Raw genomic sequence first — 25,158 nt, 5'->3', positions numbered from 1 at the left:
AAACAATAGAATGTGTCCCCATCTTCTTTATTCACAAGACCAAGTACAACACAACTTCTGGCTCTTCCCTAACATCAAAATGACCACAAAAGGTAAATATTTTGAGTTGATTCAGGAGATCAAGACATCCAGGACAGCACAACTAAGACATCTACAAGGAGGATTCCAGAACTGCTCCACAAAGTGGCGAGAACGATGGGATAAGTGTGTTCCAAGTGCAGTGATGTGAGAAAGATTAATGACAATGTGTCTTTCACTGTAGCCATTTTTATAAATTTAAAAATCACTGAATTTTCTGTTTGCACCTCACATAGCAAAAGCCAGTGGACCGTCTACGTTTTACATCTGTTCTAAACTTTACTCTCTCCCACTGATTTTAATGTCTGTCTTTGTACCTACTTCATATTAGACTGTCTTGGTTAATTGCAGTTTTCATTTGAAATAAGATAACTTAAGTTCTTCAATTTTGTTCTTTTTTTTTCTTCCTCAAAATATTTTTGGCAGTTCTATGTCATTTGACTTTATAAATAAATTGTAGAATCAGCTTATCAGTCTTTGCAAATGTACCTTCTGGAGTTTTAGTTAGATAGAACTAACATCTTAATAATGTTGAGATCTCCAAAGAATGAATGTGAGTCTCTATTAGTTTAGTTCTTCTTCCATTTCTCTTATTTTTATATGAAATAGTCTGAATTTGCATGTGAACAGTTTTTAACACCCACATAGGTTTGGGCTAAGCAAAGTGCTATGTGTTGGTTCCTGAACTGTACAACGTCAGTCCTCTTTTTCTACCTATCTCAGTAGCATCAATAGGTTTTCCCTGGAGTTAAAATTCTAGTTTGCTTTTTTAAATCATCAATTACTAAACAAAGATCTGATGTGGAGAAATGCTTGACTATAATGTGCTGCATCAGTGAAAATTTCTCTTTTCTCAGAGGTAAACTTTCATTTACTTTATTTAAATGCTTTTTTTATTTTAAAGAGAATAAATTTAAATAGAACAAAACACATCATAAGAAAACAATTTAAGAAACACAGATTTCAAAGCAAGACCACCAGAGATCTTCACTGTCTTGTCATATTGTCTCTTGTTTACTTACAAATAGTTGTCCATATCTTCACACACAGTGAATTCATACCAAACAAAATAGTACTAAACTGATCACATCAGGATGATGAAGGCATTTTAGGTCTTCAAGACCAGACAATAGGGAAGTCAACAATGGCTGCCATAATGTCTCTCGTTCTCTTCAAAATAGCTGTCCATATATTTATGTAGGTTGAAATTAAATAAAAGAAAATAGACTAATATCACTCTGGACAGAGACTTATAGTATTGCTAGATTTTATATCATGATGCTACAGAATTAGCACTAGGTATCTTAGTGTCTCTTTTTCTTCAGAGTATCTGTTCATTATATCATGCATTATATAATCTATTCTAGTAAAATGTTTAGAAGTTCTACACATGCGTGAATCTTTAAATGTATACCTATCCTTTCTGTAGTAGAAGGAAAAGCCAATCAAAACAAGATGACAACACAAATTCCTAGAAAAACATGACACAAAGACATAAAAACCCATAATACTAGGTGTTGTACAGTAGATACTATGATGTCGCTTATCATTTTCAGTAGAATTGTCTGTATCATTAGGCATAATATAATTGAACATAGCACTACATAGCAATATTAATAAAAACAAAACATTAGAGATATTATAGAACTTCAAAGGCAGCTAATCAAACCAGAATGGGTATCCTGTTGCATCTTGTCATCTTCAGAGTAGTTGCCTCTGCTCTTAGACTTGATACTATCAAGCATATCAAATTCGAATAAAATCAGTCAAGACAAAACAGCAATCTAACAAACCAGATTCAAATAAGATTAGTCATAGTAAGACAGTGTAAGTAATACAGGGCTTCAGGTTAAGTTACTAGGAAATTAAGAATGGTTACCATAGTATAAGCTGCAGTTTTGGGGATAGCTGTCTGTACCCTCAAATCTAGTACAAATAGACAGACAGGAACAGAATAAAATCAAACTAAACAGAGCAATAAGACTAATGTGACTTTTAAATTCTGATACACTATTAGCAACATCCTCTGCCTTCCTTTTTTAGACAGTTCCTCCCCTTTTCCTTTCTCAGGGTGCTTTGTACATTTTGGGTCCCACTAACTCCTTTAGTTTTTAGATTAGGGGGGCAACCCGCTATCTACCTAAGTGATTCTGAACCTTTTTATCTCTCAGCTTGATCTTGAACTGTATTCCTTTACCTACTAAAGCCTCAAGGTTTTCTTTCCTTCTAGCTGAGTAGTTCTCCACTGCACAAAAGTGTCGTGACTTTCCAGTCTATCTGCAGCTGCTGGATAAGCTGTCCCTATTCCTCTCGGGTTCCCTGTCACATGGAGCATTGCTTTCTCACCTTGACTTTTGGTTCATTAACCCTCTTTCAGGTAGATTATATTTCCTACTTAGAGCATCTTGATGGACCCTATCTCCTGATCTACTCTGCCTGTGTTTTTTTTTGTTAGTGTATCAAGGCCATCTGTGTTAGAGATTTTAGCCAACCTTCTCTGCCTCATCTCTGCTACGTTATTTTTCTGTTGTTGGTTGTCTACTTTTCTCCTGTATCCCACTGTCTGCCCTGTTCATTGAGGTGTCTTTGCCACTGTTGCTGGAATCCTGGTGATTTTTGTTTCTCTCTAGAATGTCCTTCAGTATTTTTTGTAGGGTTGGATTGGTGGTCATGAACTCCCACAGTTCCTCTTTGTCATGAAAACATTTTGTTTTTCCATTTATTTTGAGAGATAGTTCTGCAAGATACATCAGTCTGGGTTGGAAGTTATTTTCTTTCAGGGCTTGAAATACTTATCTCCAAGCTCTTCTTGATTTGATAGTTTGTGTTGAGAAGTCTGTCATGATTTTGATGGGCTTTCCTTTATAGTTGATCTGTTTCTTTTCTCTGATGGCTTTTAATATTCTGTTCTTGTGATGAATTTCTGGAGTGTTCACTATTATATGTCTGGGTGTAGATCTGTTTTGGTTGTAGCTGGCTGGAGTTCTGTATGCCTCATACATCTGAATATCATTTCCTTTTCCTATGCTTGGGAAGTTTTCCTTAATTATTTCTGTGAATAGCCTTTGTATTTCATTTGTGTTTACTCCTGCTTCTTTACTCACGTTTTTTATTCTTGTTATACATCCTCTTAGTTGAACAGAACTGTTTGCAGTCTTGCTGTTTGAATTCCCAGTTTATATGTTCCACATTTGTATCTTGAACAACTATTTGCAAAAGGACAGTATGATGTAAAAATCAACTAGTGATTTCTTACTATTTATTTTTTCTCTGAATGTGTGTATTATTTCTATCCATTTTCTGTTTTGTTTAGTCTTTCTTTAAATAAAATTTTTAAAAAGTTATAGATCTCTTGTCATCTTCTAGACTTTGTATTGTTACTTCCTGGTTCCTTATTATTTTTAAGAGATCTTTCCTTTCACGATCACATATTGCAAATCTATCCTCAAGTTTTGAAAGTCTAACTTTAGTTTCTGTCAAGTAGTTTTGCCAGTTTTCAATAGCATTTTTAATTTCCTGGTAATCTCTGGATCTGTTTCACGTATTTTAGATTTTGTTTATATTCTTCATCAAAGGTTTCTCTCCTTTTTCTGGGATCCTCCATTCCTCCATCTGTGTCTTCTTGAGATGCTTAGAATTTCTTTTATTAACCTTTTTATATCTTGCCTCACTTGAATTAGAATTTCAGCTTTAAGTTCATCTATGAGATCCTGAAGGTATTTCTTTATGTCCGCTGATGCTGTGTCTGATATTGTGTCTGTTTGCTTTCCTCGATCTCTTCTGTATTTACCTCTCCTGAACTTAATTTGCCTGGGTCAGCTGCTGGAGGATTTTTCTTGTTTCTTTCTCTTGTCATGTTTTTTCCAGACAGGTGTATGGTGGAGGTCTCAGGCCCTTTCCACATTGCTTACTGTTTTTCTGAAGTGTGCTGGCTGGGGTTTTCTGCCCTCTCCAGTTTACTGTTGATCTGAGGTGCACACAGGGATGAGACAGGCTGACCCTTCTCCTCTGAGCCAGTCAACCAGGAAGTGCCTTCAGCACATTAGTCTGTGCCATGTGGACATCACAGGTTCAGGACAATTTCGTCCCTGGCTATTGGGTCCTGACCAGGGGCGTGACCCAGCCCAAGAAGATTCCACTGGTCTTCTTTGGGCCAGGAGCAGCTGACTAATGCCACTGGGATTCTGGGTTCAGGCCCATCCTGCCCAACTCCAATATGTCGTCCAGCTGGCTACCCCCTCCACAAAACCCAATTCCTAGCACTCACCATGGATTAATGCAGTTCTGCATGTTGATTCTGCTCTCTGTTGCACTGCATCTTCCCACCAAGGGCCCTAGACTCACCAAGCTCTGATTTTGGCAGCCGCGATTTCAGCGCCACCATGAATCATTTGACTCTAAGGTGCACCCAGCACAGCACAGGAAAGGCCCCTGTGAAAGTGTCTGGTTCCAGCCTTTTGTCCACACTTTTCCTTTCTTCCTTTTTCTTTTCCTCAGTTTCTTCTTGGGTTGTGAGAATCCCTCTCTTTTTGTCTGGTCTTCTCCATGGTGTTAAATTCTAGTGTCTGAGTTGTTTTTCTCAGAGAGGCCCTCTACCCTGCTACCTATCAAACTGCCATCTTCCTGAAAAGGATATTATTTAAATGCTAAGATGGAAAGATGCCTCAGGAAATCCTACTCTTCTATCCATATAGCTTTAGTCAAGAACTTTTACTTAAAATAGACTTTTACTTAAAATGGGGCAGGGGAATGCTGTAGACAGATCTGCCATCCTTCAAAGTGAAGCAGAAAAAGGTCCACAGCACTGTCTCTGTTGTTTTATAGTCTTTCTTTGCGAGACTGACATTTGCTAGTGCTAGAGCTGTGTGTCATCATTTGTTATTACATGCTGCCATCTAGTGAAATTTGTAGGCGTCGTGATGGTGAAGTGGGACTTCAGAATTTTGTATTTGAATTTTGGTAAATGTTACAGTTCTCCCGAATTATGTATCATTGCAGGATGAAAACAGTAACAGATAAAACTTTCTAGAAAGTAGGAAGGCTATGTAATATGTATTTAAAATTTTTTTTAAAGAATATTACCTTGTTAAAAGAAAATTACTTTGTTTTGGAAAGTTCAAAGAAATTTTTCAACCACGCTGTATTTTTAAAATGTTTTTAAAACATATAGCTTGCTTTGTTTTGAAAATTGTCATTGTTCTTTTCTTAGAGATATGGAAGCTCAGAATAAAGGGGAAACTTTCTGGAAAAGGAAAGTTACCACTGCATTTACCCCAAAATAAGACCTAACTAAAGATCAAAAAGCCCCACCCTAACCGGCCTATCCTTGCCTTATTTGCCAGTAGAGTGAATACAGAGGTACAATTTCTGGATGTTATTGGCCATCATCATTACAGCTGAAATTTATTTTCTAATTAGGCTTTATTTTTCAGAGAAATATGACCTTAGCTCTAGTGTTTCTTTAAAGGTTGCTCTTACTCTGCCCGAGTAAGTGTTTTCTGTTACACATACCATCCCCCATCAATGAGCCTTTTTGTAACTAATTCTGGGAATTTGTTTAATTTTGCAGCAAAGCTCTTAGGATTTGAAATTCCCAATCAAGAAAATCAGGGTCAGCCAATCTACTCCAAGTAGATTCATAGATTCTCGGTATTTCCCCCAGCAACCCCTAAATTGCTCAGGCTGGACTTGAACTTTGCATCTTCCTGCCGTAGGCTCCCAGGGTGTGGGGAACATTGGTGTGTGCCACCACATCCAGCTAACCTCAGACTTCTCAAACAAACATGCACTTCGCTCACTCTAGCACCATACAGCCAAGTGGGCTGTGTGGCTTCCCCTGGTCTCAGCTTCTTCACACAGAACTAAGATTAGGCTCAAATTACCAGATGGCCAGAGTGCCCTACATACTAGGACCTGCTGCTTGTCCTGGGTAAGGGAACTCGAGAAGGTTGAGCTGGGGGTGGGGGGGAGAGGGGAGCGGCAATTCAGTATGTTAGGCAGGGGGAGATGAGCCAGACAGGAGTCCTTAGGGCTGGGGTGTGGTGTCTGGAGAGTCTGAAGCCCATGGGGAGGTATCTAGCAGCAAAGGCTGTCCCTTAGCTTTGTGGCCTCCATAGGAATTCCTGGCCAGGCTATGCAGAGCAAAGAGAGATGGGGATGAAATTATAGCACATGCTTCCATTCTCCCTCTCCAGATGGGCTGGCCAGCAGAGCAATGCAGGCTCAGGAGCAGCCTGTGCAAGGCATCCTGCAGGACTTTGGATGAAACATGGGCACTTTCCATACAAGTTCTCTTCTCTAGTACTGGGATGGCAATATTAATAGACATTAATTATCACTATTCCTAATTAATTATTAACACTAGTCTAACACTTGGTTTTTCACAGTAGTAAAAGAATAAGATAAAGAGCCAGTAAATAAAACAAATCAAGCTGGGTGTGGTGGTGCACATCAGTAATCCCAGCAATTGGGAAGCTCAGACCTGGAGGCTCCCAGGGAGTTCAAGGCCAGCCTGGGCTACATAGTGAATACAAGGCTGGCCATGTACATCAAGATGCTGTTTCAGACAAACAACAAACCTGGAAATTCAAACAAATTAGAACATATCTGCATCTAATAATATGCCTTCAAAATATGCAAGCAAATAATGAAAGGTTTTCAAGGAGAAATGAATACATTCTTATTAATAACAGGAGAATTCAACATGTAGTTTTCAAAATCTGATAGACTAATTCTTTTAAGACTTTAGAAAATTTGAACAATAGAGTAAAATAGTTATAATAAAAATAGATATAATAGGATTATGATCCTATCCATTAGAGAATGTACAAATACTAAGCCACAACCACAAAAGAAAGGCTTAGTGATTGCTTAAAAACTACTATACTATTGGTTACATTCTCTGTCTAAAATACAGTGGCATTAGTAGAAGGTGGTAAAAACAATCCTTACAACTTTAGAAGTTAAAAATTGTTATCAGTTATTTATGCTTCAAGACAAAAGTATGATAAAAAATAAATGAAAAGCAGTAAAGCACTGCAAATAGAATTTAGAATTTATCTATTATGACACTTTAAATTTATGATTTTAGATTTATATTTTGGACAATATATGAAATTTTAAAACAAACAAATGAAAGAGGCTAGTTAGTTCAAGAAGTTAAGTTAGTTCAAGAATGATAAACTCAGAGCAAGAATAGAAGACAGTAATAAAGAAAACAGCCAACATTAATTAAGAATCAGATAATTAAACATTAACGCTTTGAAAAGACTAACAAACTACACAAACTTCTTGTGAATGCCAATTGATATTAACATGACTAGTGATGAATGATTACTATTGGAACTGAAAAAGAAATCACAACAAACGTGACTACAAATGTGTTGGTGATTATTATGAACAACTTTGTGCTCCCAATTTTGGAAACAGTTTATTAAATTTGTCGGAAAAATTTGTGAGCTTTATGGAAAATAAAATGCCTTATGTTCAGAGGCAAACAACAACTTGGAGGCAGCAGTGGCCTTTTATTGTCATTGCATTAGTAGATTGCAAGGAGTTCTTTCCTATGCCTCCTCCTTCCTAAGGTAAATTCTGCCCCTGACCTGAATTAACGAATCCTGGTACAGTGTTGTCTGACTGTGTTGGATTTTTCCCTGTTTGCTTTTGGGGTTTTGCATATAAAAATAATGCACCAAATAAAAACAGTACAGAAATGCTTCAAATAAAAGCATCTTCCCCATTCTGAAGAACTGTTTCTGTTTCTCTGAAAAACCTATTTACTTTCCTTGTACTATACTTTTTAAAATTTTTATCTTGCTTTCTCCTGCCCTCCAACTTCCTACAAGTGCATGAAAGGAAAATAATATAGCATATTCATTTGTGATGCATATCACTACTGGTAAAATTTAAAGTTTGATTGAGCCTTGAGAGAAGACAGGGGAAGACACTTGGCACTCGCACAGAGTACGTGGCACATAGGGGAAAAGTTATAAATGTTAAATGAATGAATAAGACATCCATCCTCTGTGACCGTAAAATACTGGGCTGATACAAATTCAGGATTTAAAGAGTTTATGAATTAAAAGTTTCCATCAAGAAAATAGAAGAAGCAATCAGTCTCGGGGATCATGTAAACTGCTAAATTAAAGCTGATACAGAGTAACAGGTTTTATTTTCTGACCTTTAATACTTTCTCCTGCCTCAGCAACTAAATTTTGCTCACATATTTAAATGGTCACTTTAATGTATTTATGTTTTATTTCAGGTTTTAAAAATAGATACGCTCAAGTGAGAGGGGTTTAGATTTTTATTTCTCTTGTTACACTTTTGTTTTCATGGGAAATCAGTCTCATTAAATGAGTCTAGTAAGTCTAGCTTTCCACAGAGCCTAAGAGATGTATTCTTGATGATTATGTGACCCAGGAGAGTGAGCAAGCGTATGTATGGATATGTGTGTGTGAATTCGTGTGTTTTTGAACACTAACTCAATTTCATTAATAAGATTTTTCAGATTTTATATCTTAGCTTGAATCATTCACTTTTTCCAACAAATTTATTAAACTGTTTGCAATAAAAAATAAATCATTATAATACAGGACTTCAAAACCTTATGAAACCAACAATACTTACCATAACACCTTTTGTCTTCAAAATAGCTGCAGATACTTTTGGACATAGTAAAAATTGAACAGAACGTAATAGGATAGAAACAATAAAGCCAAAAACAGTGAATGCAGTGAAGGACTTCAAAACAAGCCACTAGTAAACCAAAAATGGCTACCATAATATGTCTTCCTTTCTTTGAAATAGCTGCTCCTGCCATCAGATTTAGCATAATCAAACAAAACGAGAATAAAACCCAACCCAACAAAACAATGAAAGGATACAGTTTCCCAGCCAGGATGGCTTCCTGGTGAGGCTGGGTCCTCTCCCAGGAATGGTGCAGACTCAGGGAGAGGCTTGGGTGTGGCTGTCCCCACTCCAGCAGCAGCCTTGCATGGCACGGCTTTCAGGCAGGGATCCAGAAGGAGAGAAACTTTGCTCTCTGCTATTACTTCCAAGTTCCATTCTGAGTATCGGTTTGCCCATGTTCAGTCAGTTCCTCATTTTCAGGTATGGAAACACTTTTATACCATAGCATTTCTTCTCACATCTTCTGACGTCAAGAATCATAGTTCTCCTCCTCTCTAAAAGGTTCCCGGTGTCTCTTATTCACCCTCCTAGCTGCTCTAGCATCTCAGGCAGAGCTGATGATCCAACAGGAGCTGGATAAATCTTTTTTCACAATCTCAAAAATATGCATTCACATTTTCAACAAAAGACTATCCGAGATAGATGTTTTCCTCAGGCCTGTTAGTCTCAGTATAATTCTAAATTGACAGAAAATTGTAATCATTGTCTTGTTTCTCCTAATTTTGAAAGCTTCTCCAAGGAGATGAAATGTATATTACAAATGTAACAGTACACAATAGGCCAGTCACAATGCTCCATACACTCTGGAAGGCTGAGGCAGGAGGATTGCAAATATAAGTCCAGCTGGGCAATTTAGTGACGTCATGAGACCTTGTTTGACAGAAAGAAGAAAAAAGGGGAGGAGTAAAAGTAGTTTAGTGCAAAGGCCCTGGGTTCACCCACCAGGTACCACCAAAAAAAAGATATACTAAAACTGTAACATTACAAAATAGAATATGATCAACATTAACATTAATGAAATGATTAACATTAATGAAATTGAGCTTGTTCAAAAACACACGAATTCACACATACGCATCCATACACATGCTTGCTCACTCTCCTGGGTCAGATAATCGCCAGCTCAGTGAGTTCCACTGTGTGATCGTTAATCCTAGTAAGTCAACTTAAGTAAGAAAAGCCTAGCAGATTAGTAATTTCTCAGTGTGAAAACTTGTAGCATGGACAGAATAGAAAACAACAACAAAAAAGGAAATGTTTCCTTTTTCCTCGAGGAGCCCCTGTCTTGTTTTATTTTCCTTGGTTTTATCCTCTTTAAAATAAAATTAGAAACAAGACAAAACAAAACAAAACAAAACAAAACTCTTTCTCTCTGTCTGGTTTGGACAAGACGCATGCTATGTATCTTTAACCTGCTTTCCCTCTCTTTTCCCTGTCAGCTCCTGGGCTTGGAAGGGTTCCACAGGACGGTCCCTGTACAGCCAGTGTTCACACCACATCCCTCTTTCACTTTACCTTTCCTCCACAAAGACACAAGCTCTGTAATTTAAACACAGCAAAAACCAGAAAAGAAATAAAAACAGTACACTCAAAAAGACCATCATGCAGCCTTTGACTTCTATCACTTGGTTTTCTGTGCACTGAGGAGGGTGGATATATACGTATTATATATTTTAGTTAATTTGAGGGGTTGGATTTTGGTTTTTTTTTTTTTGAGACAAGGTCTCTTGCTGTACAGTTCAAGCTAGACTCAGACTTACAGTCATCCTCCTGTGTCAGCCTCCCAAGAGCCCATGTTGGGATTACTGGTGTGTGCTGACACACTGAGCCAATATACTTTCATCAGAAAAATGATCATTTATGAAAATTTATTTCCAAAACAAATTATAATAAAATGTAAAAATCATTTTGGAAATATTTCAATAAAAAATTGACTGTTTTCTCATAAAATTAGTACAGTAGAAAAGAACTCAAGATTTTTGAGTTAAGAGACTTGGATTCAAATTCTGACTCCACTGTTTGTTAGCTTACATAATCAAATAACTTTAGAGTTTCAGTGTGTCATCTGTAAAGTAGGGCTTATACTAATTCTATTCACAGGGTTTTTGTAAGGACTAAATGAAATAATATTTGAAAGAATCCAACAGAAGGCTCGACATTTAATTAAGACTCAAGAAATGTGTTTTTGGGGGGGGGCAGAGAAAAGATGGCAGATAGATAACAGCTGGCTATAGAGGCTCCTTGATATAGTCAACTTAGAATTCAACATAATAAAGCATGGGGAGTCCCGAACAGAGGGAGATGAATCCTCTCATCCCAAGAAGAAACTAAGATGAAAAGAACCAATCAAACATACAGTCCCGGCGCTATTATTGGAACAGCTAAAGGTGCAATGCTCCTGCCACAGAGGACAACTTGCCAAGCTGTCTGACGTCCTGCCACTTCAACTCACTGGAGGTGCAATCACACTGAGGTTGGGGATCAGCCAGCCAAACACAGAGCTGAGCTGGTGGGGAGCCTGCATCGACCTGTGGTGAGTGACAGGAGCTGAGCCATTCCACAGAAATTGGATTTCTAATGACATTCAGGGACTGGCCAGGACTGGAAAATACAAGGGGCAGCAGTGACTTCAGTCAGTTGTCCCCTTCCCAAACAGGATTGGTGGGGTGAGCTAGGCCTGGGTCATGTGACCTGGCTGAGACTCAATCAATTGGAAATCAATTCCGAATGGTGGCTGCGCACATTAACCACACTAACTCAGTGAAGCCTCAGAAGTTTGACTGATTTGGAGGGGAGGTGGTGCATAGTAATATAGTGCAGGCCTCAGCAGCTTGAGTGATCTGAAGGGGAGGGGCCAGCATATGCTGCCCCTGTCTGCAACTCATTAGCACACTGCAGTGGGAAGGGTCATCTAGCCAGCATGCTTTAGAAGAATTGTAACCAATAAAGAAAGAAACTGGGGCCTCCTGGGAAAATAAAAAATGATGGGAAGAGGAAGCAACAACAAAAAGTCCTCAGGTCCCAACCCTAAGAACATTGACCCAGGACAGGTAAATAAATATAAAAGAGAATGAGAACAGCAAACATGCAATGTAAGACACGGCACCAGTGGACATAAAGAGATATCCTCGGGACCTCAAAGACGAGTTCAAAAGTGAAATATTTAGCCAAGATATAAAAATAATAAAAGAGATGCTAAGCACCCCTCAAGAAGACACAGACAGAAGAAGGGAAGAACTCAAACAAAGGAGAGAACCATTTGGTGAAGAATATAAAGAAAATATAGAATACATGAAGCAGATTCAAAGAGATTACCAGGAAATTAAAAACTCTATAGAAAGATGGCAAATCTACTTGAAAGAAACTAAGGATAGATTATCCAAACTGGAGGACAGTTTTGCAATGTGGGAGTATGAAAGGGAAAACTTTTAAAAAATAACAAGGAAACAAGCAGTAACGATACAAAGACTAGAAGATGACAAGAGGATCTATAACTTTAGAGTAAGGAATGTGAATGAAGAAGCAGGGGTACAAACAAAGGAACTACAAAGGCTAAATAGAGAAAGGCTAAATACAAAGGCTAAATCACAGAAATAATTAAGGAAAACTTCCCAAACATAGGAAAATAAAATGATATTCTGATGTATGAGGCATACAGAACTCCAGCCACCTACAACCAAAACAGAGCTACACCCAGGCATATAATAATCAAGATCCCAGAAATTCAATATAAGAACAGAATATTAAAAGCTGTTAGAGACAAGAAAAAGATCACCTATAAAGAGAGGCCCATAAGAATAATGGCAGACTTCTCAACACAAACCATCAAGTCAAGAAGAGTCTGGAGTGAAATATTCCAAGCCCTGAAAGAAAATAACCTCCATCCCAGATTGATATACCCTGATAAACTGTCTCGAGAAATTAATGGAGAAACAAGATGCTTCCAAGACAAAGAGGAATTTGAAAAATTCTCAACCACCAATCCAGCTCTACAGAGAATACTGCAGGCATTCTAGAGAGAGAGAAAAATTACTAGGATTCTGGAAACAGTGGCAGAGAAGCCTCAATGAATGGAGCAGAAAACAGAATGAAGATGATAAGCAGGCAACTGATGGCAAAAAAAGAGCATCACAGAAATGAGGCAGAGAAGGTTGGCTATAATCTCTAATATAGATGGCTTTGGTACACTAAATAAAATAATAAGAACCACATGTGGAGTAGATCAGGAGGCAGGGTCCACCGAGATGCTATTTATAGGAAATATAATTAACATAAAAAAGAGTACATGGACTGAAAATCAAATATGAGAAAATAATGCTCTATGTGACAGAACAGGGAGCTATAATAGGGGCAACTAGACCAGTATTTGTGGATAGGTTGGAAAGACAGGCTTTAATAGGTAAAGGAATACAATTAAAGGTCAAGTCCAGGAGAGAGAATGTTCGGAACCACTTAGGTAAATGGCAGGTTGCCCCCCACCCAATTTAAAACCAAGAGTCTTGGTCAGACCCAAAATGCACAGTGTACCTGGGGAAGTGAAAGGGGAGGGAGAGTCTTAAAAAATATTGTTAATAGTGTATTAGGATTTAAATCCTACATTACTCACACCACTCTGCTTAGATATTTTATTGCTTTTTTAAAATAGATTTTATTCTGTCCTCATTTGTCTACTTGCCTTCTAAGGCAAGTAGGGCACAGACAGTTATCCCCAAAACACCAGGATATAGCACAGTAATCACCTTTAATTTCCTATTAACTTAATCTGGAGCCCTGTATGACTTATACTGTTTTATCATGACTGATCTTTGTTAAATCTGGTTTTTTTGGTTGATGTTTGGTATCAATAGATTTTATTCAAAACTGGTACGATTGATAGTATCAAGTCTGAGAGTATAGGCAATTACACTGAAGATGACAAGACTCTACAATACACATTCTGTTTTGATAACTGCCTGCTTTTGAAGTTTTATACTATATTCAAAGTTGTGTTTTTATTAATACTGTTATGTACTTATATATTCAATTATACTATGATGATACAGCAATTCTACTGAAGATAACAAGAGATAACACAGGGACTATAGTAGAACTCCTTGTACAATGGTCTTATGTGTTTTTTTCATTTCATATGTTTATAGGAATATGTTTTGTTTTGTCTTGCTTTGTTTTGTTTCTCCTTCTATTATAGATAGGATAGAAAGACACGTTAAGACTCATGTATGTATAGAATCTATAAACAGTTTATGAGAACTGATCTTATGACACATGATGAAATGAACAGATACTTTGAAGAAAAAGAGACACTAAAGTACTGAGTGCTGATCCTGGAGGGTTGTAATGTAAAGCCCACCAATAGTACTATTCTTTGTTTAGAGTGACATTAGACTGCTTGGGTTTTATTCAATCTCAACAAAATTGAAGATATGGATAACTGCATGTATGTTTAAGTGTATAAGATTGATAACCATATATCTAAGTTTTTGTTGGATAGTTGAACAGAACTGGTTGCAGTCTCACTGTTTGAATGCCTACTTTATATCTCCACTTTAGTATCTTGAATAACTATTTGTAAGAGGACAATCTGCAATCATCAACTAGTGATTTCTTACTGTTTATTTTTTTCTTTGAAAGTATGTATTTTACCCATTTTCTGTTTTGTTTAGTCTTTCTTTAAATTTAAAAAAAAAGACACTACAGTAACCAGTGCTGCTCCTGGAGTGTCATGATGTAAAATCCAGTAATACTATTATTCTTTTTTCAGAATGACTTTAGCCTGATTCAGTTTGCTTAATCCCAACATAAATGAAGATATAGATAACTGCATGTATCTTTAAGTGTATAGGATTGTCAACTATATTACTCAGTTTTTGCTGGATAGTTGAACAAAACAGTTTTCAGTCTTACTGTTTGAATTCCCACTTTATTTGTTTCACTTTTATATCTTGAACAACTGTTTGTAAAAGGACAGTACGTAAATATTAACTAGTGATTTCATACTGTTTATTTTTTCTCTGAATGTATGTATTATTTCTACCCATTTTCTGATTGTTTAGTCTTTCTTTAAATAAAATTAAAGAAATGTATTTTTGAATCTGAGACATTATCCCTGCCTTCAAAGGAAAGGACAGGTTAGCAGCCCACAAAGCCTTAATTTTCTTCAACCCATCCCTAAATTAACCTGTTTCACATCTCTCTCCTGCTTTTACATCGGTGGGTGGGTAGAGATAGTGATTGTGTTCCTTTTGTTGATAGGATTCTGAACAGTGAGTGCTTCATGGAGAGAAAGGTGAATTTCAGTATCTGGAAGTATTCAGTAGGAATGAGGTTACCAGCCCCTGGACAGTTCAGGCTGGGAGGGCACTTAAGTGCTCAGTGATGACCCTGTGGAGGAGGGCCTAGAGCATGGGCTCTCAGTGTCTCTCAAGGTTCTAGAGAGACGGATTCCATGTAAAGTGTATGTATGAGTATGCAGGGATTTATTAGGTGGACTTGCAAGATCAATAGTAGAAGAGTTGCAGTGGCCATCTGAGAAACGAGGGGTGGAAGTATCCAAACTGATTGTCTGGAGGCTGGAGAGCCAGAGTATCCAGTGGCGCTTGAGTATCGAAAGTGTGGAAGCTCATTTCAGAGTCACTCGTGGGAGTTTATGTAAGAAGGCTGAAGAGTCTGTGTGGAAGCTTGGAGTCTGCATTGAAGGCGGAAGGTACTGGGATCAATGTGTACAGGCAAATGCAAAGACAGGGGCTCCTCTAGGAAAAAGGAAACATTTCCTTTTTTTGTTTCCTATTCTATCTATGCTACAAGGTTTCACACTGAGAAATTATTAATCTGCTTGGCTCTTCTTAAGTCAAATTGACTTACCACGATTAACCATCACACAGTGGAACCTACTGAGCTATGACTGGGAGGAGCTGCCGATGACTGCATGAAACTCATCCTGGAGATCATGTTTCAGAAGTCCCTTGAGATCAGGCTTTTTACATTGCCTCAATATTGGGGTCTGTTTCCCAGGTACCAGTGGAGACTGATTTTCCTGGTTTGTGCCAGGAGACCTGGTCCTGTTTCTTAGCATCCTGACTTTTGTAGAGAGGTCTGACTGCTTACATATTCCCACACCCCTCTCACTCAGTGAGCTGTACTTGATGCCCACAAATCCTTCTGTGGGTGAGGCTGCCAGAACTGATGAGGACTCACCTGAGAGCCAAGCTCAGCTGAGCTCAGAGGCCTCCTAGGGGCTGTATCCTTGGAGAGTGAGAAGCCCCCCCGCCCCCGAAAGAATTGTCTGCCAGAGGAGGACACTACCAACTGAGTTGCATTGGTTAGGTGTCTCTCTAGGAACAAAATCAATAGAAAATACATGTGTGATTTGGCAAGCAGATTTATTAGAAAGGGCTAAAGGATCACAACAGAGAGTAAAGGAGACAGAGAGAGGGAGAGAGAGTGAGAGAGAAAGGAGAGAGAGAGAGAGGAGAGAGAGAGAATCCATAATGGCCATCTGCACACTGGAGAACCAGAAGATCCAGTGGCTGCTCATTCTGAGCAGATGGAAGCCACAGAACAAGAAGATCAAGGATGCAACACAAGCCCAAATTCGGGCAGTGGGCGCTAACTGGACAGCTGTTGGTATGAGTCTGAACTGGAAGGCTGAAGGAACTGGAGACTGATGTCAAAAGATGACTGCATCCAAAGATGCATCCACTCAAGCAGACTGGAGCTCTTCAAAAATGCATGTCAACTTTCACCTTCTGCTTTGCTTTGCCCAGACCTCAAGATTACTGGTTGGTGCCACCCACAACCAAGATGAGTCTTCCCTGATTGTTTGCTGGCCTCCATACCAGTCATCTCTGGGAACACCCCCCAGACACACCCAGAACTGTGATTTACAAATCTGCTAGGTTTTTCTTATTTCAGTCAAATAAGCATGTCATAATGAACAGTCACCTGCGTCCACTCCAATGCTTAGTGACTTAGATCTCCTTTTAGGACTAGCTTAAAAGGCTGACTTTTATTCAGTCCCCACTGTCTCTTTGATTCATTGATGTATTGAAAAGTGCCTGTGCCTGGATTATATCTACCACCACCACACTTCCATTAAGATATGTGCGGGCTCTGGGAAGTGTTGAGTACAAAGTATAGTGTACTTTGGGATCCTGGAGTGAGAACCACGGTTGTTTGTCTTTTTCTTTTTCTGGTTTTATTAGGAACTCACAACTGAAGCATCTCAGAACATTGGCCATGGCCCTGTCTTCAAAGCCTGAATGTAAAGCATTCAGCTTTAGGAAGGTACTGGTTGAGCCTCCAAGTCCCCCATGGATCCCACTCCTGGGAACTGGTTCATGTCAACCTACATCAGGAGCTTGGTTACATGGCCACCTTTGCACCATGGCCATCTGGGGAGGTTTCCGTTTTAGCCTTGGCCAAAGACCAAGAAGAATTAGCAGGAAGCACTGATCAAGAAACTGTAGAAGTGAGACAAATGGGAGAGGCCAGGATGGTCTTTTGGAACTGCATCTTTCCTGGATGCCTTCTGAGAGCCTGGAAAGGCCAGTGAGGAGACTTAGGATTCTGAGCTCTAGACTGTCCTTCAGGCAAGCTCTTGCATGTGGAATCTACCAGCAGGGAGGTCACTTAAGTGGCATAAAACCACACAATTCCTTACCTCTGCAGTTCCCTGGGATATCAACCTTTTGGAAAGCTGTGAGGGACCAGGAGGAAAAGTCATACCTAGTCTACATGCTCTTTATACTTTAAAAAAATTTTATTTAAAGAAAGAATAAAGAAAGCAGAAAAAAGGTAGAAATAATACATAATTTAAAAGAAAAAAAAATAAACCCTAAGAAGTCACTAGTTGGGATAATTACATATTGTCCTCTTACAAATAGTTGTTCAAGTTACAAAAGTGAAGCATACGAAGTGGACATTCAAACAGACTGCAAACAGTTCTGTTCAACCATCCAACAAAAACTTAGAAATATGGTTATCAGTGTTATGCACTTAAACAGACACACAGTTATCCATGTCTTCATGTATGTTAAGACTAAACAAACCAAAGCAGGCTAACATCACTCTGAACAAAGAATAATAGTATTGCTGGATTTCACATCAAGACACTCCGGGATCAGCACTGGGTCTCTTGTTCTTCAAAGTAGTTGTTCATTTCATCATGCATTATAAGATCAGTTCTCATAAACTGTTTATAGGTTCTACATATGCATGAGTCTCTACATGTATTTCTATCCTTTCTATATCAGAGGGAGACACAAAACAAAGCAAGACAAAAGAAAACATATTCCTATAAACACATGCATGAAATGAAAAAGTCATATAAAACCATAGTACAAGGTGATCTACAATGATTACTATGTTGTCTCTTGTTATCTTCAATAGAATTGTCTATATCCTCAGGCATAGTATAATTGAATATAGCACTACATAGCAATATTAATAAAAACAAAACATTGTAGATAGTATAAAACTTCAAAAGCAGGTAATAATCAAACCAGAATGGATATTGTAGTGAATCTTGTCATCTTCAGTGTAGTTGCCTATACTCTCAGACTTAATACTATCAATCATATCAGATTTGAATAAAATCTGTCAATACAAAACAGCTATCTAACAAACCAGATTCAACTAAGATCAGTCATGATAAAACAGTATAAGTTTTACAGGGCTCCAGATTAAGTTAATAGGGAATTAAGGATGATTACTGTACTATATTCTGCTATTTTTGGGATAGCTGTCTGTGCCCTCAGGTCTAGTGCAAGTAGACAAACTGGGACAGAATATAATCTATCTAAACAGAGCAGTGTGAGTAATGTGGGTTTTAAATCCTGATACACTATTAACAATATCCTCTGCCTTCTTTTTTTTTTTTGGATTATTCCTCCCCTTTTCACTTCCACAGGGTGCACTGTGCATTTTTGGGTCCCACCAACTCCCTCAGGTTTTAGATTGAGGGGGCCAACCTGCTGTTTACGTAAGTGGTTCTGAACCTTCTCCCTCCTGGACTTGATCTCAAGTTGTATTCCTTTACCTACAAAACCTGTCTTTCCAACCTATGTGCAGGTGCTGGTCGAGTTGCTCCTATTACTTTCTGGTTCCCCATCATATAAAGCATTGTTTTCTCATATTTGATTTTTGGTCTACAAACCCTTTTTCAAATTAATTATATTTCCTATATAGAGCATCTTGGTGGACCCTGACTCCTGATCTACTCTGCCTGTGTTTCTTTTTTTTTTTTTTTTTAGTGTATCAAGGCCATCTATATTAGAGATTATAGCCAACCTTCTCTGTCTCATTTCTGTTGTGCTACTTTTCTGCCATCAGTTGTCTGATTTTCTCCTTCATTCCACTTTCTGCTCCATTCATTGAGGCCTCTCTGCCACTGTTCCTGAAATCCTGGTACTTTTCTCTCTCTCTAGAATGTCCTTTGGTATTTTCTGTGGGGTTGGATTGGATTGGTGGTTGCAAGTTCCCCTAGTTTCTCTTTGTCTTGGAAGCATCTTGTTTCTCCATTAATTTCTAGAGACAGTTTTTCAGGGTACATCAATCTGGGCTGAAGGTTATTTTATCTCAGGGCTTGGAATAGTTTGCTCCAAGCTCTTCTTGATTTGATGGTGTGTATTGAGAAGTCTGCTGTGATTTTGATGGGTTTTCCTTTATAGATGTTCTGTTTCTTTTCTCTGACAGCTTTTAATATCCTGTTCTTATATTGAATTTCTGGGATCTTGATTATTAAATGTCTGGGTGTAGCTCTGTTTTGGTTGTAGGTGGCTGGAGTTCTGTATGCCTCATACATCTGAATATCATTTCCTTTTCTTATGCTTGGGAAGTTTTCTTAATTATTTCTGTGAATAGTCTGTATTTCCTTTGTTTTTACTCCTGCTTTTTCATTCACATTCTTTATTCTTAAGTTATAGATCTTCTTGTCATCTTCTAGCCTTTGTATTGTTACTGCCTGTTTCCTCATTATTTTTAAGAGATTTTTTCTTTCATGATCACACATTGCAAAGCTGTTTTCAAGTTTTGATAGTCTATCTTTAGTTGCTTTCAAGCAGTTTTGCCAGCTTTCAATGGAGTTTTTTATTTCCTGGTTATCTCTTTGAACATGCTTCATGCATTCTAGGTTTTCTTTATATTCTTCATTTAATGTTTCTCTCCTTTTTGGTGTTCTTCCATTGGTGTTTTCTTGAGAGCTGCTTGGCATTTCTTTTATTAATCTACTTATATCTTTCTTTTCTTGATTAAATATTTCACTTCTGAGCTCGTCATAAGGTCCTAAAAATATCTCTTCATGTCCACTGATGCCGTGTCTGATATTGCATGTTTGTTGTCCTCAGTCTCTTTTGTATTTACCTCTCCTGGATCAATATTCTCAGGGCTGGGGGCTGGGGACTTTTTCTTGTTTCTTTCTCTTGTCATGTTTTTGGTTTCTTCCAAACAGGTGTATTGTGGAGGTCCCAGCCCCTTTCTTGTTGGTTATGGTTCTTCTGCAGTGCATTGGCTAGGGTTTTCTGCCCTCTCCAGTTTGCTTTTGGTCATTGAGGTGCAAACAGGGGCAGCATATGCTGGCCCCTGCCCTCTGGGTCGGTCAACCTGTGAGGGCCTTCACTGTGTTAGTGTGTGCCATGTGTATGGAATTGGTTTGGGATGACTTACTGGGTCTTGACTAGAAGCATTACCCAGGCCAAGCATATCCCACCAATCTGGTCTGGGAAGGGAACAACTGACTGAAGTCACTGCTGTTCCTTGTTCCTGCCTTTCCTTCTCGATTCCAACATGTTGTCCAGTTGGTTGCCTCTTTCCCGTGGGAGGGTCTTATCCCAACACTCACTATGAGTCAATGCAGGTCTCTTGCCAGCTCCATTGTCTGTTAGGTCAACCGACCTCTAACTTCAGCATGACTGTGGCTCCAGCGAGTCCCAGCAGTGGGAGTTCAGTTAGCTTATTTGCAGCGGCAGGAATTTGGGCGGCTTGGTGAGTTGTGGCCGTGCAAGTTTAGGGCACTGCAGCAAGGGCACCATGGCCATTAGTCTTAGCTGCTCCAATGGTAGTCCCAGGACTGCATGTTTGACCAGCTCTTTTCCCTTTAGTGTCTTCCTGGGTTGAGAGGATCCATCTCCCTTTGTCCAGACCTCCCCATGAGGTTTTATTCCAGTACCTGAGTTGTCTGACTCAGGGAGCCTCTGTATTCTTCTACTTATCTACCCACCATCTTGGGGGAGGACCCATGCTCTTAATACTTTCTTTCAGTACTTAGTAATTAAATTTCTTTTTAGCTAGAACAAGGGCAGTCAAACTTTGGTATGTCAGGCTGTAAATAAAGCTCAAAAATGATGGAAATATCATGAGAGTATTTGTAACCTCAGGCTAACTACATTGGATACTGTGATAAATGGCACATGTGAGAGACCACTCGAACAGGGTTTTGTGCTTAGACCCTGGGCTGGATTATTCCTCCAGGTGGAGGGGCTGAGATCGAGACAGATGTCAGCCCTCAACCAGGACTTGGGAAGGGAGCTGATGGAGGTTCACAGAATGGTGAAAACGGTTGGTGCAGGTGTGTAGATAACATCAGACTCTTCAGTGCTGGGGAGATTGCACATCCTGTCCTAGACTCATCTTTATGGCCTTCTGCTCTGTGGATTTCTTTGCTGAAAACAGCATGTCTGCTGATAGGATCTCATCTTGGTCAGAAATGACAGATGCCACATAATTACTTGTATACATGAGATGATTGAAAACTGTGGTGATTGCTTGAATTAAAAAAAGATTACAGTAAAAGACACATTGCAATTGATCCACTGAAATTCTCCCCTTTGTATGCATTTCTCCCTTCATTCTTGCCTCTTTCTGAAGCAGTCCTTTTTTTACCAGTGTCTTTAGCTTCTTTGTGCTGGCTGCTGCCATGTCCTGAATTAATTCAAAATATTTACTTCTCATGGCCATTTTACTTTGGGTAAAAGCTGGAAGTCTCGTGGTGTCAGATCTGGGAATAGGTGGACAGAGACACACCGTGATGTTTTTACAAGCCTGTCTTTCCTTTGGATGGCACTGGGCAGCAGCAGTCACCAGATTTTTGATCACACTTTGTGAAGATAGTCATGAAAGAGGACTCACAGAACTGCTTCAGCGAGTGGGAACAACAAGGGGATAAGCATGCTTTGCATGAAGCAAGGTGGATACTTCCACAGGGGTTACTGTCTTTTACTGTAACAACATTTTAAAAAATGCAAACATTTACCATATATTTTGATCATGCCACAAATAGAGATTGAGGAAGGTTGTTGAACCATTATTTAAAATTCTTACTTGGTTATTTTTCAAAAGTCTTAATTATCCCATTTTTTTGTACTCACAAATGCTCCTTCTTGTCAAACTCTGCTCTTTTAAATTCCAAACGTGTGCCTCACACATTCTCATGGCAAACTCTAGAGTATGTGTCCTTATTTCTTCCATTTCACTTCTGAGCAATATATCCCAGTCATACAGCTATTGAGAGCAGGAAGTGCAGTTCACGTCCACATGGTCTGGCTTCACAACCCCCAATGAATCTAATCAGATCATTTACTCACAAGTTATTTTCAAATTTAAAATGACCTCAGAAAATCTTTAGAAGCACCCCACCTTTCCACCCTTCCCACATGCTGCCTGATGCTTGTAGAACTGGCTTGCGTTTCTTAGAAGTATGTGTTAGAGTTTCTCTCTACAATGGTAGCTCATTAGTCACTAGGAAAACCTCGCCAGATGGCAGCATTCAGGAAACAGAGGATCCTGGTCATTTTAAGTTCTAAAACAATGTTTTCATTGTTCCCTCATGTTTGGAAAGTGTCTGAAATGAACTCTGATTAAGGTGTTATCGAAGGGGAGTTTGTTAGAGGAATGGTGTATAGATCAGGGGATAGGGAGAAACTGGAGAAATGTGGCCTTAGGTTCTGAGCAGAAATCAGGTCCTGCATGGGTCTGTAACTAGCCAGCGTGCCTCACAGGTTAGGGATGCTGCTGTATGTTAGCTCCACTGCATCATCTTTGACTTGGAGTCCTGGAGAGAATGACTCTGAGGCCCACGGTGAGGCCATGTGGCTCCTCCATGCTGAGCAGAGGGCGAGAGGCAGCTTCTGGTGGAAGGAACATCTAGGGCCTGCATGTACAGGAAGGGCCTGATGGGAGCTCAGGGGTGACAGGGAAGAACCTCATTCTTTACCTCTGATGTGGCTCAAAATGGGGGACAGAGTGTGAGTATCAGAGAGCTGGGTGAGTAGGAAACTGACTGGAATGGCCAATTGGATCACCTAATGCTAGATTAACTTTTGAATCCGGGACGAGAGAATGGGCAGGAAGAACAGGAATTAGGAGAGTGACTTCCCGGCAGTTTTCTTTCTCTTGGTCCTCTCTTTTTCTTCTCCTACCCCAAAGTATATTTGGGCATTTGGGAACTAAAGGCTGTCTACCTCCATGTCTATCTTCTGCCCTGAAGACCTTCAATTGCTGCCTTCTCTTCTCAAACTCTAAATCACATCTCAGTACCATTTTGTCCCCCAGTATTTTTTAATCCAAGTTATTTTACTTGCAACAGAGACTGAAGCAGTAGCATACACTCTGTAACATAGACATAATTCAGAAGCAGACCATTCCCCTTGATTATAAGCAAAGTCAAACCTAATATTAGTTTGGATTTATTTTGCTGTTAATATTATTTACTCTCTGAAAACAGACTAACCTCAATTAACATTGTGAATTGTCTGCCCTGTAATGACCAGATATCCCATTCTATTACATTATTGAAATCATTTGCATGGTAATTATGGTTTAGCTCCATTGGTAATTGGAATTGTTTGCATTCTGGTAATGTCCAAATGCTTGCCCTTAGTCACTAGGAAAACCTCGCCAGATGGCAGCATTGCGGAAGTAGGGGATCCTGGTCATTTTAGGTTCTAAAACAATGTTTCCATTTGTTCCCTCATCTTCCTTTAGTTGTTCTTCTAGTTTCTAAACCACTCATGCATCAGAAAAATAATCAAAATAGCAAATGTGATTGGTCTCGGGAAGTTTTATTTAAAAATTCAACAGTGCAAATTACCCATTCGTTCTCCTTTCTTCCACATTGCTCCCTCCTCCAATCTAATAAAGGAAGACTGAAAACAAATATTATAAGCTGTCATGGTAATTGAGACATATTTATGTGTGTGTGTATAATCTACTTTAAGTAAGCAAATGTAGTGGGCAAAACTGAGTCCACATTAGAAAGTAAAGCAAAACAAACACCTGGAGATTTAGCATTCTGGGATCTGTCTTCCCCGCCTGGGCACAAGCCAGGAGAGGAAATTAGGATGTGTCTGTCTCTTTGCTTGTGTCTCCTTTCTCTCGTTGTCCCATGAAGATCAGAATGGGGTCTTTTTTTTTTTTTTGGTAGAAAAATATGGAACGCTTCACAAATGTGCGTGTCATCCTTGCACAGGGGCCATGCTAATCTTCTGCTAATCTTTTGTATCATTCCGATTTTAGTATATGTGCTGCCGAAGTGAGCTATAGAATGGAGTGATTTCTTCTTGTTCTTTTTCTCTCTAGACTCACTGTGGAATGCCCAGTATAAAAGAGACAGGGACTTGGACCTTGATTTCCTTGGATTGTTTTTCTTTTTTCTTTTCTTTTCTTTTCTTTTCTTTTCTTTTCTTTTCTTTTCTTTTCTTTTCTTTTCTTTTCTTTTCCTCCCTTCCCTTCCCTTCCCTTTCCTTCCCCTCCCCTCCCCTCCCTTCCCCTCCCCACCCCCCTACCTTCCCTTCCCTTCCCTTTCCTTCCCCTCCCCTCCCCTCCCTTCCCCTCCCCACCCCCTCCCTTCCCTTCCCTTCCCTTCCCTTCCCCTGCCCTCCCCTTCCCTGTCCTCCCCTCACCTTCCCTTCCCTTCCCTTCCCTTCCTCTCCCCTCTCCTTTCCTTTCCTTCCCTTCCCCTGCCCTCCCCTCCCCTCCCCTTCCCTTCTCTCCCCTCCCCTCCCCTCCCCTTCTTTTCCCTTCCCTTCCCTTCCCTTCCCTTCCCTTCCCTTCCCTTCCCTCCCCTCCCCTCCCCTCCCCTCCCCTTCTTTTCCCTTCCCTTCCCTTCCCTTCCCTTCCCTTCCCTTCCCTTCCCTTCCCTTCCCTTCCCTTCTTTCCTTTTTCTGAGACAGTCTCATTATGTTGCTCAGACTGGTCTTGAACTCCTGGGCTCAGGTGAAACTCCTGCCTCAGCCCCCTGAATAGCTGCCACTGCAGATGTGTGCTGCCACACCTGGCTTTTCTTTTCTTAATTCATATCTGTACCCAAGTTCTAGTAATGGGAAGAATGGATTGTCAGTGGTTAGGCATATGAAATTTGGGCTATTTACCTGACATTGTTTTAAGCTGGAAAAACTT

The 25,158-nt window shown here is 39.4% G+C and overlaps 1 pseudogene; it reads right to left on the bottom strand.

Moving 5' to 3' along the window:
* Positions 1-24,184: 24,184 nt before the first annotated feature.
* Positions 24,185-24,298, bottom strand: LOC134471547 (U6 spliceosomal RNA; annotated as a pseudogene).
* Between the last annotated feature and the right edge of the window lie 860 nt (positions 24,299-25,158).

This window comes from Cavia porcellus, unplaced genomic scaffold (assembly GCF_034190915.1).
Source record: "Cavia porcellus strain 051 isolate PalLab524CR breed Dunkin Hartley unplaced genomic scaffold, mCavPor4.1 scaffold_18, whole genome shotgun sequence".
NCBI lineage: Eukaryota > Metazoa > Chordata > Mammalia > Rodentia > Caviidae > Cavia > Cavia porcellus.
Note: the sequence above shows the minus strand (reverse complement) of the source record. Positions and strands in the feature narration are given on the sequence as shown.